Source organism: Palaemon carinicauda, chromosome 2 (genome assembly GCF_036898095.1).
Source record: "Palaemon carinicauda isolate YSFRI2023 chromosome 2, ASM3689809v2, whole genome shotgun sequence".
Lineage (NCBI taxonomy): Eukaryota > Metazoa > Arthropoda > Malacostraca > Decapoda > Palaemonidae > Palaemon > Palaemon carinicauda.
The window spans coordinates 108,624,376-108,631,350 of record NC_090726.1 but is presented as its reverse complement, the minus strand read 5'-3'; positions in this window follow the sequence as shown (position 1 = coordinate 108,631,350).

The window sequence follows — 6,975 nt, the reverse complement described above, 5'->3', positions numbered from 1 at the left end:
CGCGACATATCAGAGGACGTATTCTAGACACGTCACATGGCAATCTACATCCTGGACAGAGATTTCGTCTCGTAGGAGGTGATTGGCGAGATACGAATTCGGGAAAGAAAAAGGGGAGCCGCTCCCAAGGCTTCCCTATCCCCCGATTCGTATGCGTGCCTGGCGCCATCTGTATTCCTTTTTGCGTAGCTTAACAACTCTGTGTTTTTTCCTGTTTTTCTCGCAAATCTTGGATTTATTCGACTTTTCATGGCTTCTCCGTCTTCGTCGGCCTCTGATAAGTTGAGTATAGTGTCTTTTATGTATAAATGTAGGCTCTTGGTAAAATTTTGAGTGATTAATAGGATTAACCTTTGATACAAGAGCCGTAGCCTACCAGAGGCGTCTTGGACGCTGTCGCTCGCTAGGTATAAATTAGTTAGTCAGAGCGACATTCCTGGTTGTTTTGCTTTAATAAATTTTAGCTATTTAGCATTACATAGGATTTCCTTTCGTGCTTAGTATTATTTGGCGAAGTATTCGCCATTCTGGCCTACGCTAGGCCATGTAGCCTAGTCGTTTGGTCCTAGTACTTCATGCATGATTATGGTTTTTCCGAGTGTAATTAAAATTTTATTGAAGCTTTAGGCTATATTTTATACATTTTAGACTGTGTGGAATATTTCCAAGATAGTATACGAGTGAGTTTCGGTGAATTAGGTAATCGATTCTCTTGGTGCCTAGGCTAGTTGCTTATGGAGCCTTAGTATACTTTATCATACTCCCCGGTTGATTTCTTTTCTTCGGAGAAGGTATGCAATCCCTTTCCCTCTGTTTAAGCCTTGGGCTTATCCCTAAGTGGTTTTTCCGAATTTATTTTCGATAAAACTATACTAGGGTGTTACTGTACCTTCCTGTTCCTGTAGTTATGGTTCAAGAGGGACAGAACAACAGAGTTTTTAGTCTGAGTCTGTGTTGTCTGGCTTGGGGCTGAGTCCCCCTCGCTGACCTAACACATACAAAGGGAGCTTAGCTCCCTTAGGTCACTACCGAAGGTTTCTGTGGATATGATTCCTTCTTTTGTGATCTACCAGACTAGTCCTGTTGCTGTTCTCGGGGGAGGATAAGTTCTTCCCTTGGGAGTAGCAACGCCTTCCTTGCTTTGGTGCTCTGGAAGCTGGCAAGTATTGCTGGCCTTTCCCCTTAGATCTCCCTTAGGCTAAGATAAGTTTCTTGGCTGCGGGTGATCTGTCACTAAAGCAAGGTTGGCAGGACCCTCTTGTCCCTTCCCCCTCTTTCTTCGTAATGGCCGAGCCATTACTGTACTGTACGTCGTTCTACATCTGGACCTAGTATAGGTTAGGATGTGGAATTGACTCAGCCCCTTGCCGGCCGGCAGAGCTGGCCGGCAGGGGTCTTACTGTACTGTACGTCGTTCTACTTCTGGACCTAGTATAGGTTAGGATGTGGAATTGACTCAGCCCCTTGGCGGCCGGCAGAGCTGCTGGCCGGCAAGGGTCTTATGTTTTCGAGTGCTGCCCGGACCTCTCTTGGTCCCTCATCCATGCCTGCCGGCAGAGCCGGACGGCATTGGTCAAGGAAGCCTGAATTAGTTTCTCCCCTTCCTTATATGCACTCTTTCGGTTGCCGGGCTTGGAGGTTGTGTACACTCTTATCCCGGCATCCATTCTATTTTTCTTCTAGTGCTGTACCTGTCCCGGCTGCCGGCCTATGAGGCCGGCAGCCGGGCAGGTGTAGTCCTCTGGTTCTTTTGCTGCCGGCTGGCATCGGTCTTGTACCTTTGCCGGCCGGCTTATGTCAGCCCTTGTCTGCCGGTCACCAAGAGTGTGGCCGGCAGCTGGGTACTACCTTGTGTAGTTGCTGGCCGGCAGCCATTGCCGGCCAACACTGGCTGTTACCGGCCGGCAGTTGCTGCCGACCGGCACAGGCATTTGAACCAGAGTGCTGCCGCCCTATAGCTGTTAAGTAGTATACTTTAAAGCTAGTTGTGGTGTGTGCCGGCCGGCAAAGGCAGGCCGGCACACATCCCCCTATACTTTACTAGTATTCTTCTGTATAGCATATACAGTAAGAAGAAAACTATAGTAAGGGTTTTGGTACAGCACTGTATCTTCTAACACTATTGTGTTTTCTTGCACATCCCTTTGCTGTTGCCCTCAGATAGGAAGCTGAGTTCTTCCCTGTCTATTATCCAGGATTTTAAAATCATTGCTTAGGTGTGAGCTCCACCTGTTTCCTCTGGAAACTTTGCATTGGTTACTCTAGAAGAGATAAACCATTTTGATTTTATTATCTGGAAGGCTGCAACAATGGGTTGTGAGGGAAACACAAGTGTGTGTCTTTCCTTTATGAATTGTTATGCTATACTATGCATATCCAGTGATACATAGTTCACTTGATACTCATGGAAATTTCTTCTCTTTACAGGAGGACCCTCCGAAGTGCGGAAATGTTTTCTGCAACGTCCGCAGCAAGAACCTCTGCGGACATGTGTGTTGTAGGAGACACGCAGCATGCGCTGTCTCCAAGGATGATCTCCAGTATTGGGACCCTCAGGTATGTACTGTATGCACTAACCTGATTACTGAGGCTTTTGATTCCCCTAGAACGGCGGAATCAAGGGATATAGCAAGGGAAAAGCTTCGTACTTGGGTAAGGGGCTTCAAGAAGAACACCTCTGGCCCTTATCTTCCAAGTGAGAAGATGAGGGCGTATCTTTTTCCCCAGGCATCAGCTGATGCAGTGATTCCCCAGCCTCAAGAGGAGATCCCTCAAGATCAAGTCCAGGTGGACGTGGAAGTCGCAGTCGCGATGCAAGACATCCAGTTAGATGACAGGATGTCTGACCTGGACGAACGTTTGGAACAAGACCTCCTGGCAGAAGGTCAGGATGAAGTTCAAACCCCGGATGTCGTAGAGGATGAGGTCGATGAGGTGTCGGCTACTCCGGTTCAGATTCCGGAGCCTATCCCCTCAACATCGGCTGGTCTCCCAGTAGAACTGGGACAGGCCCTCTCTTCGATTGTTGGAATGATCCAACAAATGCAGAAGGAGAATCGGGAGAAGGCGGCTGCTATGGAACTGCGTATGCAGTCCCTGGCAGAATCACGTGGGCCCCGGAAAAGGCTCAATGTGAAAGACCTTCCCGTATGCTCAGATGCTAACCCATGGAGGTATGCTGAGCACATGCCGATGACGACTGGAAAGATCGTCATCTCGGATAAGCTGGGTTCAGTTCCCCTAGAGGAGGTGGAATTCTGGCCCAGCAAGGCATCATATCCGGACTGCTATGTCCGGCTGAGAAAAGAACCAGCTTCAAGGGAGGAGACAGAGCCGAAGAAGGTCATAATTATGGACCACGCTAAGGCTCAAACCCTACTTTCATCCTCGATGAAAGAGAGGGGCTTCTCTAACTCGAAGGTAGCTGCATTGAGCAAGAAGCTCCCTTCTTTTGTGTCCTCTCCTGCTAGAGCCTTCCCCTTTTTACAGAAAGGGTTTGCGGCTGTCCTAAAGGCAGTCGAGGCCGGCAAGCCTTGCCCCTCCCTGGAGGAGTGTAAACCCTTGTCGCTGTCCCTGCCTATGGACCACAAAGACTGGAAGGATGTCCATCTGACATTCTCAGTGGGAAAGTTGGAGGCTGATATTGCCGGACGGCAATTCGGCGAGGACCTCCCCAAGCTGTCCGACTCTCTTTTACGAAGAGAGTTCGAGACAAAAGAAAGACTGGCTTCCTCAATGTCTCATCAGACTACTCTTGAGACGATGGCAAGTGACCCCAAGGTCCATGAAATGTTCATGGTAGTGGCTAAGTCTCACCTAGCCACAGTGACGAAGGACCTTTATGGCTTCGTCAAGGCAAGGAGAGCTTGCAGGGAGTTCGTGTTCACCGGGGCTTCGGTGAGACACGAGCCAAGGAAGTTAATCTCCTCCAACATTTGGGGAAAAGACCTTTTCCCTACCGATGTGGTCAAAGAGGTTGTTGATAAGGCCGCCGTGGAGAATAGAAACCTTCTCCAGAAGTGGGGCCTGGCTATCAAAAGAAAATCTTCCCCGGATGAGGGTCCTCAACCAAAGAGGAAGAATATGAGGACTAGGCTACCGTCTCGGCCAGCCAAGCCTTTTAGACAGCAACAGCAACTGCAATTGCCATTGCCTCCAGTGCCCCAGATGGTGGCACAAACCCCGACTACTTTTCAGTGGGTACCCCAGGCTGTGCCAGGTCAGTCAACCACATTCACCCCAACGTTCGAAGGACAGTCTTCTTCCTTTCGTGCAAAACCTAGAGGAGCAGCCAGAGGCTCGTCTAGGCGCCCCTCAAGGGGAAGGGGATTCAGAGGTGGTCGTGGTCAGGGAGGCAAGACCTCAGGACGGCAGTCCAAGTGAAACGATACCGGTAGGAGGGAGACTGATGAAATTTTGGGATCGCTGGACCTTCGATCCCTGGGCCCAAAGCCTACTCAAGAATGGACTGGGCTGGAGCTGGTACAGCACTCCACCCCCGTGCCTTCGGTTTTTCCAACACTCCACCCCCGTTTTGGAGGAGTACGTTCAAGAACTGTTGGAGAAAAAGGTGATCCGAAAGGTGAAGTCCATCAAATTCCAAGGGAGGCTGTTTTGTGTTCCCAAGAAAGCCTCGGAAAAGCTCAGAGTCATTCTGGACTTGTCGCCACTCAACAAGTTCATAGTGAATTGCAAATTCAAGATGCTAACACTGCAACACATAAGGACCTTACTGCCCAAGAGGGCATACTCAGTCTCTATAGACTTGTCAGACGCCTATTGGCACATTCCAATCAGCCGTCGACTCTCCCCCTACCTAGGGTTCAGGCTACAACGGAGACTATACGCCTTCAGAGCCATGCCGTTCGGGCTAAACATAGCCCCAAGGATTTTCACGAAGCTTGCGAGCGCAGCTATCAAACAATTACGCCTAAAGGGAATTCAGGTAGTAGCCTACCTGGACGACTGGCTGGTTGTGGGCAGCATCCGAGACCGAATGCTTGCAAGCTTCCAGTCAGGTGATCCAGTTCCTAGAGTACCTAGGCTTCAAGATCAACAAGAAAAAGTCTCGACTTTCTCCATCCCAAAAGTTCCAGTGGCTGGGAATCCACTGGGACCTTTTGTCACACAGTTTCTCCATCCCGACGAAGAAAAGGAAGGAGATAGCGGGCTCTGTCAAGAGACTTCTAGATTCCGAAAGGATATCAAGACGCGAACAGGAGAGGGTACTAGGCTCTCTCCAGTTTGCTTCAGTGACAGACCCAGTGTTAAGAGCACAGCTAAAGGATGCAACCGGAGTTTGGAGAAGGTATGCATCAAACGCGCGAAGAGATCTGAGAAGACCAGTGCCGCCTCGGCTACGTACTCTTCTCAGACCTTGGTCCCAAGCCAGACATCTAAAGAAGTCGGTTCTTCTTCAGCCACCTCCCCCGTCGATGACGATTCACTCAGACGCCTCAAAGGAGGGATGGGGAGGTCACTCTCATCGGAAAAAAGTCCAGGGGACTTGGTCCAAGCTATTCAGGACCTTTCATATAAACTTTCTAGAAGCTATGGCAGTGCTCCTTACCTTAAAGAAAGTCTCCCCGCATCACTCGATCCACATAAGATTGGTGATGGACAGCGAGGTGGTTGTGAGATGCTTGAATCGACAAGGGTCGAGGTCACCACCTCTCAACCAAGTGATGTTAGCCATTTTCCGATTGGCGGAAAAGAAGAAGTGGTACCTGTCGGCAGTTCACCTTCAAGGAGTCCGCAATGTGACAGCGGACGCTCCATCCAGGTTCACACCGATAGAGTCGGAATGGTCCTTAGACGCAGGATCATTCTCCTTCATTCTGAATCAAGTCCCAGAACTGCAGATAGACCTCTTTGCGACGAAAGACAACAAGAAGTTGCCCCTGTACGTGTCCCCGTACGAGGACCCCTTAGCGGAAGCAGTGGACGCGATGTCCCTCGACTGGAACAGATGGTCCAGGATTTATCTGTTCCCTCCTCACAACCTTCTGTTGAGGGTCCTCAACAAACTGAGATCCTTCAAGGGGGTAGCGGCAATAGTGGCCCACAAGTGGCTGAACAGTATGTGGTTCCCCTTGGCGTTGGAACTACAGATGAAGTTTGTGCCGCTACCACATCCAGTTCTGACCCAGCGAGTCCAGAAGTCGACTGTCTGCGCTTCATTACAGAAAACCCGGACCCTGCAGCTCATGATTTTCTCGCCCTTGCGGTGAGAAAGCGTTTCGGGATTTCGAAAGCCAGCATAGACTTCCTAGAGGAATATAAGTGCAAATCGACTAGAAGGCAATATGAGTCATCTTGGAGAAAATGGGTGGCCTTTGTAAAGGCAAAGAATCCGCAGGAGATCTCAACAGACTTCTGCTTATCTTTCTTCATCCACCTCCATGGCCAAGGGTTGGCAGCTAACACGATTTCAGTGTGTAAATCTGCTTTGATGAGACCCATTTTATTTGCCTTCCAGATCGACCTAGGTAACGAGATCTTTAATAAAGTTCCGAAAGCCTGCGCTAGGCTCAGACCTTCAGCACCTCCAAAGCCCATCTCATGGTCTTTAGACAAAGTTCTTCATTTCGCCTCCCTGTTGAGCAATGAAGAATGTGCGTTAAAGGATTTGACGCAAAAAGTTATTTTCCTATTTGCACTCGCGTCCGGGGCCAGGGTTAGTGAGATCGTAGCCCTCTCGAGAGAGGCAGGTCGTATTCAGTTCCTGGATGGGGGGGATCTGAACCTGTTTCCGGATCCTACGTTTCTCGCCAAGAATGAGTTACCCACCAACAGGTGGGGTCCCTGGAGAATCTGCCCTCTGAAAGAAGATGCATCTCTATGTCCAGTAGAATGCCTAAAGGTCTATCTTCGTAGAACTTCAGACTTCAAGGGTGGTCAACTATTCAGGGGAGAAACATCAGGCTCAAATTTATCTCTGAATCAACTCAGAGCGAAAATCACATATTTTATTCG